This window comes from Podarcis vaucheri (assembly GCF_965113315.1).
Source record: "Podarcis vaucheri genome assembly, chromosome: 12".
NCBI lineage: Eukaryota > Metazoa > Chordata > Lepidosauria > Squamata > Lacertidae > Podarcis > Podarcis vaucheri.
This window is the reverse complement of record NC_138750.1, coordinates 59,001,501-59,015,867: the sequence shown is the minus strand read 5'-3', so window position 1 is coordinate 59,015,867 and position 14,367 is coordinate 59,001,501. Positions and strand designations below refer to the sequence as shown.

The following is a 14,367-nucleotide window of genomic DNA, read 5'->3' as shown; positions in this document are numbered from 1 at the left end:
ACACTTGGCAAACCCTCACCGTGATCAGCTCCCGACCGTAAACCTATGTCCCCACTGGGGAAGGACGTGTGGAACCAGAATTGGCCTCCACAGTCACTTACGGACTCACTGTTAAAACCATGTTTATGGAAGACAATCTTACTCGGCTACAAGGGATCGCCAAAGAAGAAGACGACGTGAGTTGAGGGGAAGAACAGGGCTGGTAAGGTGGTAAGGGAGGTTTACTGTGGGGGACCCCCCCTACACAAAGGAGCGGGAAGATTTGGTGTAGTGAACGTGTGTGTGCCCCCCAATTCCCACCCCCGACCTGTCCTGTATTTTGCCCAACCTTTGGTGGCAACCCAAACTGCCAGCATGGGATATGACTTGAGAAGAGATGTGAGGGCCAGACAGAAAGCCCTCGGGGGGGGGGATCTGGTTTCCAGCCCCGACGTTTCCTAGCACAGACATCAAGCAGACCTCCCTCCCTTTAATTAATCCACTATTAACAGACAAGTAGCAAATCAGACTCCCTTTCCTTCAGTGAGTTTTGCAACAACAGGTCTCTGGCCTGTTCCATTTCTATGAAAACTGAGGGAGGGTTACAGGAGGGAGCAGATTAAGTTGCCATCCTTTGGGAAGGGTGCGACGGCTGGCAAAGATCAGTTTCCTCTGCCCTAAGCACTTCTCAGAGAGAGGAAAGGCAGGCGGTTTTTCAGCGAAGAACAACAGGCCTTATCTTGACCCGAAAATATTATTCTGAAATCTCCCCGGATTGTTTTGCTAATTTCAAAAAAAAAGAAAAGAAAGACAGAGAAGGGGGGATGATCAAATAGTGAGCGATTCTTCTTCGTCTGCCAATATTTTTAATAAGCAACTTAGTCAATGTTAGCACAGCTGTTTGTCCAGATCGGTTCTCGGGATGACTCACTTTTGGAAGCGGGCGGCTTCCCAGAGTTTATCTGCTCTTTTAACACGTGCGGCGAATATATGTCCCCGTCTCCCGTCGCCCAGAAGAGCGAGGGATGCTACTGGATCCAAAGCACACAGCCTGCAAGGCCGAGGGCGAGGGAAAGTGGATCAGAGTAAGCAGGGAAGTAGAAGGAAGGGATCCGGCTGAGGCTCGGTCTCTGGATTTCGACGGGACGTCTGAAACTGGGTTGCGTTTCACCAGAGGCCACCGTGGCTGCTTTATTGATGGGGAGCTTTGCATCACCTGGTTTCCCCTCTGAGTTGCTGTTTCCAAAGAAGACGTTGACTTCCTGAAGCGGCGCCAAGAGAAATCTTAGCTACAGAGGAGTTTTCAAACGAAACAGGAAGGAGGAGTCTGGGCGTGGCAAAGAGCGGAGTGGGGACTTGGCTCCCTGGTGGATGCTGGCTGAGGATCCAGAGATGATTCAAGGCTAAGAAGGGAGAAACGCGGCAAAAATGTGTGGACGCAAGAGGTAGCCCTTGTGGAAGAAAACACAGGCGGGCAACCAGAAGAAGCTGCGCCAGGGGGATTTGTGTAGTGGTTAAGAGCGGTAGACTCGTAATCTGGTGAACCAGGTTCGATTCCCCGCTCCTCCACATGCAGCTGCTGGGTGACTTTGGGCCAGTCACACTTCTCTGAAGTCTCTTAGCCCCACTCACCTCACAGAGTGTTTGTTGTGGGGGAGGAAGGGAAAGGAGATTGTGAGCCGCTTTGAGACTCCTTCGGGTAGTGATAAAGCGAGATATCAACTCCAAACACTTCTTCTCACATAAACAGAGAGGGGCATAGCTCAGTGGCAGGGCATCTGGTTTGCATGTAACAGGTCCCAGGTTCAATCCCCGGCCTCTCCATTTGGGGTGTGTATAGATGCTAAGGGAGGATATTTTTATATTTTTATACTTTTCAGGTTTATACATTTCATTAATTTTACAATCATTTTAACATTTCAAAGCTTGACTTCCTTCCCCCTCTTTCTGCAGCTCCTTAAATTTATTTTTAATATCTTCTGCCTGGGACGTGGGTGGCGCTGTGGGTTAAACCACAGAGCCTAGGGCTTGCCGATCAGAAGGTCGGTGGTTCGAATCCCTGTGACAGGGTGAGCTCCCATTGCTCAGTCCCTGCTCCTGCCAACTTAGCAGTTCAAAAGCATGCCAGTGCAAGTAGATAATTAGGTACCGCTCCGGCGGGAAGGTAAATGGCGGTTCTGTGTGCTACTCTGCTTCGCCAGAAGCCACTTAGTCATGCTGGCCACATGACCCGGAAGCTGTACGCCGGCTCCCTCAGGTAGTAAAGCAAGATGAGCACCGCAACCCCAGAGTCGTCCGCGACTAGACCTAATGGTCAGGTGTCCCTTTTATCTTCTGCTGACCCAAATTCATTTAATTTGCTCATTTAATTATCTACTTCAAATACTGTATATACTGCTATGAAACTGCAGGTTATTACAATAAACCTGCTAACGTTTTCCATTCTTTTATAAAAAGCTTGTTATCTTTATTTCTTATTCTTCCGATAAGTTTCGCCATTTCTGCATATTCCATCAGTTTTTGTATTCATTCTTCCTTTGCTGGGACTTCTGCTTCTTTCCATTTTGGGGTTAGTAGCATTCTTGCTGCTGTAGTAGCATACACAAATAAATTTCTATACAATTTAGGTAGTTCTGTCCCTATAATTCTCAAAAGAAAAGCTTCTGGGTTTTGTTTTTTTACAATCATTTCAATCATCCTTTTCAATTCATTATATATCATTTCCCAGTAAGCTTTAACCTTACTACAAGACCACCCCATATGATAAAAAGAACCTTCTTTATCTTTTTCTTTCTAATAGCTAATAAATATATCCTCTCTTAAAGAAAAAAGAGGATATATTTATTAGATATTATCATTCCTCCCTCACGTTTGCGAGTTCAGCAGAGCGTATCCCTTTGCATCTTAAAAGGGGAAGCTTAGATAGGCTAGATTAAGACTTTCGGTTTAAGTAATTCAGGATGCTTTAAGGCAGACTCTGTTCTCACGACATTTCGCCCTTTTCTCCCCCTTAAAACAATAATCACACAGACGTTTACTCAGAACACTTGCTGAAGAATAACAGATAGCAACAACTTTGTTTAGGCAGGCTTAAAATGGTAATCTACTTACCGAGACATCCTTTAGCTTAAAGTGGTGTCTGAGCTATGGAGCTCAGACATGCAGATGTTCTGCATTGCTAGAATGAGGTGAAAGAGCAAACAGGAACTTGCCCAGCCAGGTGAGGAGATTATATGTATGGCTTTGCCCTCCCCCTGACAGGGCACAGTGGGAGTGTCTCTCAGAGTCCTCTCTGGGCTGACGCTGGAAGCTGGAGATACTGAGATATGTCTGCTCTGTAGTGGACCCCAACCTGCGACTTAGGGCTTTCCTGGAAACCTAAAGGCAAAGCAAGATCTGCTGGGGTGTTAATGCTCAGAGCTCCTCCATCCTATGATCAGTGTGTGTGTGTTTAAATACAACCATATATCCTAAAGACACCACGTTGACTTCCATTCAAAGGAAACTGAGCCTTGGGTAAGTGTTGGAACCCCTGGTGTGTCTTGCCACTTGGAGATAGGGGTGTATAAACATCATAGGAACTTAGGAAGTTGCCTTACACTCACTCAGACCACCATTCATCTAGCTCTATATTGTCTATACAATATGGCAGCGATTCTTCGGGGTTTCAGGCAGGAAACATTCCCAGCCCTTCCTGGAGTGTCGGATGTTTACGGTGCAGTCAACCCAGCAATGCATGCTTGCTAGATAGGCACATGATAGGAGGTGAAGTGCAGAGTTTTCCTGTAAGTTTCCTAGAGAGGGGGAGTGTCTCCTGATACAGACATATGCTAACAACATCAATAGTAGAAGAAGAAGAAGAAGAAGAAGAAGAGTTTGGATTTGATATCCCGCTTTATCACTACCCGAAGGAGTCTCAAAGCGGCTAACGTTCTCCTTTCCCTTCCTCCACCACAACAAACACTCTGTGAGGTGAGTGGGGCTGAGAGACTTCACAGAACTGTGACTGGCCCAAGGTCACACAGCAGCTGCATGTGGAGGAGCGGAGATGCGAACCCGGTTCACCAGATTACAAGTCTATCGCTCTTAACCACTACACCACACTGGCTTTCAATAGAATACAAAAGGCCAGTTCTGAGTCCTCAGACAAAGTTTTGCGCTCCCTCATTGCCACACCCCAAAACTGAAATGCTACCTCTCCTAAATTCAGAATGGTGTGGGAAGGAATATAGGAACCTACAAAGCTGCCTTATATCGATTCCAACCACTAGTCTAGTTACCTCAGCATTGTCCACACTGACCAACAGTGGCTCTCCGGCCTCTCTTCCACAGAGCCACAACCATTCCCTCAACTGGTGTGGCCACCCGTCCCTTGCTGTTCCCTCACTTGACCAGAGCCAGATGGCCCGCTTCCGTTCCTGTTCCCAGGTCACCACTTGGAGACCTTGCGAGTGCCTGGCCTAAGCCCCTTTTATATTTGGAATCACAGCTGCAAATCCCGCCTGCATTTAGGCTCCTTAAATCCCATTGATGTCAACGAGGTTTAAGGAGCTTGTGCTGAAGACTGTGTCCCAGTTCCCTAATGGCTGGGCTTTCTCTGTTCTGACACACGGACAAGCGTGATCTTCACAAGGCTTGAAATCCTGGCCCAAAGCTGTCCTTTGAAGCCAAGTCCCATTACGCATTCTTTGCGGGCTACGATTTCCTGCATTGATTAATCAAGTCGTATCCCCACCGTTTGAAGTGTCAGCTGTGTAGTATTGATTAATAGGTCTTCTTCTCTATACGGAAAAGAGAGAGCGGTCCCAGTCCCGACAGCCGCCAATGAAAATAAAACCCATGCTAACTGCTCCCCTCAGATTTATCTCGAGGATTCAGAAGGGGCTGGCAGGGTGTGGCAGAGATGGGGATCTTGAGTGACAATTGAAACCTGTAAGGAAAACCAAAACAAAATCAAAGTTGGATCCTTCCCAACAAATGGAATAAGCCTAACACGTTGAAATGTGGAAGGGGCAAGCAGAGAGAGGGGGCAAGGAGGGAACGGCAGACGTTATACTTTCCAGGAGTTTAGAAAAAAAGGACAGGTTCTTTCCACAGTGCGAAGGGGAAACGGGTTTACTAAACAGTGTGACATAACTTGTTTGCCCAGCGCTGAGGCGACAGCTGCTTTTATTACCCTGCGCTACCTCGCAGAGTACACCCCCTGAGCCTTTTCGAGAGAGGGGCTGGAAAAAAGGATAACGTTTGCGTGGAGCTGGGTGGCATCTCTGGGAGCAGGGAGGGAGCCCCAAGCAAAGCAGACCCACCCGCCGTGTGGAGCGTAAACAAACCCCGCCGAGGAGGGAAGGGTGAGGTGGGGAGGAGAGAGAGAGCGAAGGGAAGAAACTCCATCTCCCTTTGCTCCATGCCAGCGAGAAGTTGGGCATAACGTCGACTGACATATGACAGGTACGCCCAAGTTGAATTTGCCTTCCCCACGGTGGTCGCAAAGCCGGTGGAAAGATGGCAGCTCCATCAATGGCTCCTTGTTTGGGTCCAAAAGCTTTTTCTCTTTTTTTGCAGAAAGCATGCACACCAATTAACGGGGGTTGTTGAAACAGGGAGATGTCTGCAGCTACAACCTTTGATGGGACACGGGTGGCGCTGTGGGTTAAACCACAGAGCCTAGGACTTGCCAATCAGAAGGTCGGCGGTTCGAATCCCTGTGACGGGGTGAGCTCCCGTTGCTCGGTCCCTGCTCCTGCCAACCTAGCAGTTCGAAAGCACGTCAAAGTGCAAGTAGATAAATAGGTACCGCTCTGGCGGGAAGGTAAACAGCGTTTCCGTGCGCTGCTCTGGTTCGCCAGAAGAAGCTTAGTCATGCTGGCCACATGACCCGGAAGCTGTACGCTGGCTCCCTTGGCCAATAAAGCAAGATGAGCGCCGCAACCCCAGAGTCGTCCACGACTGGACCTAATGGTCAGGGGTCCCTTTACCTTTACCTTTACAACCTTTGATGTCATTAGAAGGGCCCATCATAGAGGATTTGTCTCGCATCTCAAAGCTTCCAGGTTTGAGTCCTGGTATCTCCAGTCGAAACGGATCTTGGGTAGCAGCTTTCTCTGTCAGGAGACAAATCAACCAAACTGTTGGGAGCTTTTGATCCAGATGTGGAAAGCAGCTGTCCTCCAGAATATCCCCATCTGGGAGCAAAGGTCACTTCAGACCAACGGTCCGTAGCTCAATTTTGGCTACAGTGAGAGCTGCCAAGGGACGCGGGTGGCTCTGTGGTCTAAACCACAGAGCCTCTTGGGCTTGCTGATGAGAAGGTTGGCAGTTCAAATCCCCGTGACGGAGTGAGCTCCCGTTGTTCGGTCCCAGCTTTTGCCAACCTAGCAGTTCGAAAGCACATCAAAGTGCAAGTAGATAAATAGGTACCACTCCAGAGGGGAAGGTAAACAGTGTTTCTGTGTGCTGCTCTGGTTTTGCCAGTAGCGGCTTAGTCATGCTGGCCACATGACCTGGGAAAATTGTCCGCAGACAAACGGCTCCCTCAGCCAGTAAATTTAGAGCAGGCTTCCTCAAACTCAGCCCTCCAGATGTTTAGAGACTACAATTCCCATCATCCCTGACCACTGGTCTTGCTAGCTAGGGATCATGGGAGTTGTAGGCCAAAAATATCTGTACGGCTGAGTTTGAGGAAGCCTGATTTAGAGGCCACTAGTTTAGATACCCCTGATCTATAACAAGGGTCAATGGCTTTTGTCAGGGAACTGCCATCGGAGCTAGAGGCGGAGGGAAGGCTCCAGAGGGATGCCGGAGAGGGTCCCAGTAGGGAGAGGGGCAGCCCATTTGCTGGGGAAGGAAATCAGCGTAACACCATCCAGGGATTGAACCTGCAGCCTTGGGATTATCAGTGGAGAAGGGGGGCAGATGGGGGAATCGGAGCGGAGGCTCCAAGACTCCTCGCCGGAGACCTGCGGAGAGAGTATGGGTCCTCCGCTGCCCACACCCTCCCTGCGCAGAAGGTTTCCGCGCAGGGAGACTAGGCGGAGACTAGGCGTCAAAGAATTTTTGTGCTGGAAGAAGTTCAAGAAACGCCCACTGACGGATTCTGCCAGCGACTGAGACAGTCACGATGTTGGAGGCTGTTCAGTCAGAAAGGGTTCAACCAGGTAACCTTGCCAGGAGTGGCGGCAACTTACGCACAAGCAACCCCTAAACCCATTACAGCTTTCCAGAGTTTCAGACTGATTTTATTTAGTAATAATTGCATCTGGACATTTCTACATGCAAAGAACTTTTTCTTCCACCAGAAGCGTTCACCCAGCCCTCAGCTGACAATACTGGAATCTAGTGTTGATTTGGATTTTAGAAATGGTGGTCCCTTTTAGCAGGTGGGTTGTGTTATACCTCTTCTGATGTATAAGAATGCTGCAATTGGATTCAGCAAAGCTTCTGAATGCTTCTGAAACCGCTGGAGGGGAGAGGGCTCTTGTGTTTGTTTGTTTTTTTTTATAATCATGTTTATTAAAGTTTCCAATAGTAACAGAATAAGAAAATAAGAAAAATAAAGAAAAGAAAGAAAAAGAGAGGCTAGTTCAAACCCTTCTTTTCATAACCTTCTTTCTGGGACTTCCTCCTTCCCCTCCCGACTGTATTCCCATTTCCCTAAGTTGGTTCCACAAGTTCTCATCCCCAATTTAAACCTAATATATTTAACTCACAGACCAATTTAAATTTACACCATCTTAACATCACTCTCATCTTGTAGTAGAACAAAGTTTTCCCCCAAGATCAGCTCTCAATCCTTCCATGAGTTCCCCCTCTCTAAGAAAAAAAAAAACAGAAACATATAATATCAAAGTTATAAAGAATATCAGATAGAAAATATAGAAAAGTTCAAAAAGTTGATTACAAAGCCTTTGGATTCTAAGGTTCCCCCCTCCCTTCCCCGGTTTTGATTCCCCATGTCCATTTGTCTATATATTGTCGGCCTGGAGATCTTAAGTCCACGACCAGATTTTCCTCAGTCCATCTTGTTGGTTTCTTCAAATTTAATTGTTTTAATAATGTTTAGCTTCAAAAATCCAATCTAATAGAGGCCTTTAATTTCCTTTAATCTTTTGTTGCTCCTCTCGTTGTTCTTTCCGTGTCGTAGTTCAGTCATTTGCTCTTTTATTTCTTGGTTTCTCAGGTTTCTGTCTTGTTCAGCTGTCAAAACATTCTTATTCCAAAATTTAGTGTCTCTACAGAGGTTTGTTATTCAGGGATAAAGACTTGCGTCTTATTCCTTTCTTACTTCAATAGAAGATTCTATTGTATTATGATCACCTCTGTAGACAAAATAGTATTTCAGTTCTGCAGCTTTCCCAGGAGATAAGACCTGTGCACGTCCCAGAGTAGTTTTCCACATACGACACTTGTAATGTCCCGAAACCCCTGTAGGGGGATTGCAATAACTTTGTATCCTCTAATCCAAAAGTCAATTTGTTGTTTCTTTTTCCCCGACAGTTTATATCCATATTTGTATCAAATTGTAACAAAATTAACCAACAAAAAACTTGTAGCAAAGTCCTCTTTATATTTTCCAGTTTTGACAGCTCCTTTGACAGCTGTCAAAATCTCCATCTCTCTTCGCCAGGCTATCCGAATCGCCCCGGTTCCCAGGGGGGGGGTTGTTTTTTTCTCCTCACCCTCGACTCCTCTCCTCCAGCACAGTTCTTATAATTCACATCATGGAATAGATAATTTTTGTCATCAATAAGCTTCTGAATAGATCTTGGTTTCTCAGCCCTTGTTTTAGCATGTTTACAATCAGGAAGGGGACTGACTTCCTTTTTTTGGATCCCCTCCCGCTCGTGCCGAATCCGGAAAAAAATTTCTTTTTTCCTCCTTTTATGCCCGGTTGTCTAATTACTCACGGGTTGTTGATCAATTGTCCGAATTTCCTTTAGAAGAAGCCAGCGCTCTCCGCCGGATGGCATGCGGCTGCGCTCGGCAGGGGAAGCGGAGGACTCAAAGCACCACGCCACTCCCCGGCGCCCGATCCGTAGCCTTTAAAAAGGCTCCTTCACAAGCCGGGAGGGCGATAACGGTGCCAGCCGAGTCACCATGTCCACGGGATCCGTTCCCGTGGTTTCTAAGGGTCCCCGCGTCGCCGGCGCGGTAGGACCCAGCCCCTGCCGAGCCGACTCCCTCCGGAGCTCGGAGGGAGTCCGCCATTCGGCGATGGCGCTAACCCGGAAGTCCGAGAGGGCTCTTGTGTTTGAATCCTGCTTGCTGGTTTCCCACAGGCACCTGAGAACAGGATACTGGACTAGACGGCCCACTGGCCTCATCTAGCAACCTCATCTTATGCTCTAGCTTCTATTCTGTTTCCGTTTTAGATTAGTTGTGATTTTTGTACTTATATGCAGAATTCATCATGCGAAAGGCTGGGCTGGATGAATCTCAAGCCGGAATTAAGACTGCCAGAAGAAATATCAACAACCTCAGATATGCAGATGACACAACCTTGATGGCAGAAAGTGAGGAGGAATTAAAGAGTCCTTTTAATGAGGGTGAAAGAGCAGAGCGCAAAATATGGTCTGAAGCTCAACATCCAAAAAACGAAGATCATGGCCACTGGTCCCATCACCTCCAGGCAAATAGAAGGGGAAGAAATGGAGGCAGTGAGAGATTTTACTTTCTTGGGCTCCATGATCACTGCAGATGGTGACAGCAGCCACGAAATTAAAAGATGCCTGCTCCTTGGGAGAAAGGCAATGGCAAACCTAGACAGCATCTTAAAAAGCAGAGACATCACCTTGCCAACAAAGGTCCGTATAGTTAAAGCCATGGTTTTCCCAGTAGTGATGTATGGAAGTGAGAGCTGGAGCATAAAGAAGGCTGATCGCTAAAGAATTGATGCTTTTGAATTATGGTGCTGGAGGAGACTCTTGAGAGTCCCATGGACTGCAAGAAGATCAAATGTATCCATTCTTAAGGAAATCAGCCCTGAGTGCTCACTGGAAGGACAGATCATGAAGCTGAGGCTCCAATACTTTGGGCGCCTCATGAGAAGAGAAGACTCCCTGGAAAAGACCCTGATGTTGGGAAAGATTGAGGGCACAAGAAGGGGACGACAGAGGATGAGATGGTTGGACAGTGTTCTCGGAGCTACAAACATGAGTCTGACCAAACTGCGGGAGGCAGTGGAAGACAGGAGTGCCTGGCGTGCTCTGGTCCAGGGGGTCACGAAGAGTCGGACACGACTAAACGACTAAACAACAACAGTATAAGACACACTGAGCTATCTTTTTATTTAAAAAATGACTAATTCATATAAATGAATGAATGACTGTAATAATGTTTCTGCTACTGCACCTGACCTCAATTTCAGGGTATGTCAATGGATTCCATCAACAAACAAACTATAAATGAAGATATGATATTGCGTATGTGTAGCGCTTTTTTTTTCTGGGGGGACGCATACCCCTAACCATTTGGTGCACCTAAATTTGGCCTCATTGAGGGGCAGTGTTTCAATATGAGTAAGAAAATGAGAGTACCCCTTAATATTTTTTTTTTGGGGGGGGAAGCACTGCGTATGTTTACAAAGTTCCAGCTGCTTTTTAAATGAAAAACCCCAGCCATTCCAATGCTACGTTCAGTAAAGATACGGGAAAGATTATGGCAGGCATAGGCAAACTCCAGCCCTCCAGATGTTTGGAACTACAATTCCCATCTTCCCTAGCTAACAGGACCAGTGGTCAGGGATGATGGGAATTGTAGTCCCAAACATCTGGAGGGCTGGATTTTGCCTATGACTGGATTACAGCCTTCACCGCAATCACTCTCATCACCCTCTATGATTTGGGAAGGGGGCGCTGTCCAAAGTGGGGACCTTTTCATACTCGTGAAGATGCATTTTAGAAGGTGTGTTTCCAAAAGACACAGGGAGCCTCTGCAATTGCAGGGGGCTCCCCATTTCAGCCATTTATTTTCCAGTCTACGGAAAGTCAGGTAACCCAACCACTACTGAGAAGTGAAAGAATGAGAGCATGAGAGCCGTGGTTGTGTCCTGATTAGTGTTGGACTAGGACCTAGGAGGAAGGGACGCGGGTGGCGCTGTGGGTAAAACCTCAGTGCCTAGGACTTGCCGGTCATATGGTCGGTGGTTCGAATCCCCGCGGCGGGGTGAGCTCCCGTCTTTCGGTCCCAGCTCCTGCCCACCTAGCAGTTCGAAAGCACCCCTAAGTGCAAGTAGATAAATAGGTACTGCTTTATAGCTGGAAGGTAAACGGCGTTTCCGTGTGCTGCGCTGGTGCTGGCTCGCCAGAGCAGCTTCATCACGCTGGCCACGTGAACTGGAAGTGTCTCCGGACAGCGCTGGCTCCCGGCCTCTTAAGTGAGATGAGCGCACAACCCTAGAGTCGGACACGACTGGCCCGTACGGGCAGGGGTACCTTTACCTTTACCTAGGAGACCAGGGTTCAAGTATACAGTCATGGGGTAGGAATCATAGGAAGCTGCCTCCTACTGAGCCAGACAATTGGTTCATCTAGCTCAGTGTTTCTCTACACTGACTGGCAGTGGCTCTCCAGGATACCACGCGGCGAGTCTTTCCTAAGCTCACTGAGTGACATTGGGGCAGCCACTGCCTCTCAGCCCAACCCACCTCAAAGGGTTGTTGGGGTAGTGATTAAATGAGAAGAACCTAGAACTCCTTGGAGAACTCCCATCACCCCTGACTACTGGTCCTTCTAGCTAGGGATGATGGGCGTTGTGGTCCAACATCATCTAGGGACCCAAGGTTGAGAAAGGTTGCTCTAGGGTCAATCCACAGCCAACCAATGTATGAGGCCTGTGGAAGATGCTCAACCATCTCAATGGTTGCACCAGGGCTGCGGAACTCCTCCAGGTATTACGGGACTACAACTCCCATCATCCCTGAACATTGTTGGCGGGGGTTGATGGGAGATGTAGTCCAAAGCATCTAGCTTAAGAAAGGCCATAGGCATTCTACACAGCCCTCTAGATCAGGGATGGGGAACCTGCTGTCCTCCAGATGTTTCTCCACTGCAGTGTCCATCTTCTCTGACATGCTGGTTAAGGTTGATGGGAGTTGGAGTCAGCCAGAGGTTTCCCCATCACTGCTCTAAGGCGGTAGCCAGCTACACAGACCAACCACCATGAGGAACTGAAATTCATTAAAGGGTTGAGTGATCCTGTTCCCAGCCTGCACTGGAAAGACTTTTGTTTTGTTTTAAACAAGCACATTTGTGGTTTGTGAAATAAATAGGGTGTTTTAACATCTCGGCAGTATGAGGCCCATATGGCAAAAGCCACATTAAGGGAGAGATGGGTGTTGTGCGTCTGTCGTCTTAGTCAAAGAGCCAAAGTAAACAAAGGCATCGCAATATCAGCTTGTATAAAGGAAAGACAGCAAATGACAGAAGGAGGTCTGGATTAAGGCTTAGGGTAAGTACACTGCAGCAACGAAGTCTCGATTTAGGGTCAAGATGGCCCTCACTTTCAATGCATAAATGGATATTTGACCCAACTCAGTTTCATTATACATTTCTGAGAGCAGGTAGTGTCTGCCTTATATGTGGAACCCATTTTCCATTGGAGCTCAATGTCCAGCCGTTCAAAGTCAACAACCCTGAAGAGATATAGATAAGGGAATAAATTCCATCAGCTAAATGGAACTTTGAAGTGAACAAAGAATCTACAAATGTACTGAGTCCAGTTCTGGGCATCACAGTTTAAGGAGGATATTGAAAGACTGGAACACACACAGGATGAGGAGGACCAGGATGGTGAAGGGTCTGGAAACCCAGCCTTAGGAGGAACCATTGGAGGAGTTGGGTATGTTTAGCCTGGAAAAGAGGAGACCGAGAGGTGCTATGACAGGCATCTTCTGATATCCGAAGGGGGGGGGGTCACACGGAAGATGGAGCGAGCTTGTTTTCTGCTGCTCCACAGGGAAGGACTCAACCCAATTGATTCAAAGAATGGAGGTTCGGACTAAACATCTGAAAGAACATTCTGACAGTAGAAGCTGATTGACTATGGAAGAGTCTACCTAAGAAGGTTGTATCTCCTCTTATGGAGGTTTTAAAAATGAGCTTGCATGGACCATCTGTCAGGGATTCCTGCATTGCAGAGGGATAGACTAGAGAGGACCCTCTAGGACCCTTCCAACCCTACAATTCTATGATTCTAAGAACACAAGTGGAACCTGGAAGTTGGATCAGGCCAATAGCCCATCTAGTCCAGCATCCTGTTATCACAGTAGCCAACCAGATACCTATGGGAAGCCTGCAAACAGGGCATGAGTGCAACAGTGCTCCCCACTTGAGTTTGACTCTGGGGTTGCAGCGCTCATCTTGCTTTATTGGCCGAGGGGGCCGGCGTACAGCTTCCGGGTCATGTGGCCAGCATGACGAAGCCGCTTCTGGCGAACCAGAGCAGCACACAGAAACGCTGTTTACCTTCCCGCCAGAGCGGTACCTATTTATCTACTTGGACTTTGACATGCTTTCGAACTGCTAGGTTGGCAGGAGCAGGGGCCAAGCTGTATTCAGAGGCAAAACATGGCCTTTTCCTCCATATATTCATCTATTCTGCCTTTCTAAGACACCAGAGTTGGTGGTGATCACTACCTGCCATAGGAGCAAATCCTTTAAAAAATAAATAAATGAAGTTTTTATCTCTACAAAATAAAAGAAAGAAAGAAAGGTTTAAACATGTGTACATGTTAGTAACACAAAGCATCCCCCTACCTCACCCCCTCACCATTGCTTCGAAATAACTTGAAATGTGAGTTAAAATTTTACTTCCTTCCATCGTTGCTTGACCTTAATTCTATAACTTATCTTTACATTTGTGTTGTTATATTGTATTTGACAAACATTCTGATTTTACTTGCATTTGTAACCTTTTCCGCTTACAAACCTTCTTTACACATCAATATTTCTGTACCGGAGCAGTGTTTTTTCATATATTCATTCACGCAACTCCATTCTTTTATTAAATTTTGATTTGTTTGACCTCCGATAGCTGTCGTCATTTTGGCCAATTCAACAAATTCAGTAAGTTTGATTTGCCAATCTATTATTGTGGGTATTTTGTCTCCCTTCCAGTTCTTTGCTATAAGAACTCTTGCGGCAGCAGATGCGTATAAGAATATCCTTTTCTTATTTATGGGGATGTCATTTGTTATTAATCCCAGAAATTACGCATCTGGTTTCTTGTTGAACGATTTTTAAAAAATCTTTATTATCTCTTCATGAACTTTATTCCAAATTCGATAGCATAATCATGGACTGTGTGGTTGCACTCCACAAATAGTTTAGCTGAATTGGCTATAGAAAGCTTCTAACCCATGTTATCTGGATTGTACTGTACACCAACCTTCTA

General features: G+C 46.9%; 1 protein-coding gene across 1 annotated transcript in view; it reads right to left on the bottom strand.

Annotated features, from left to right (window-relative positions):
- Nucleotides 1-6,624: 6,624 nt before the first annotated feature.
- The window catches only part of WNT9A (Wnt family member 9A), a 69,665-nt gene continuing 61,922 nt past the window's right edge, over nucleotides 6,625-14,367 (bottom strand). The window contains exon 5 of the transcript XR_014212226.1: nucleotides 6,625-6,639. The gene's annotated coding sequence lies outside the window, so the exon portion shown is untranslated. The remainder of the gene's footprint in view (nucleotides 6,640-14,367) is intronic.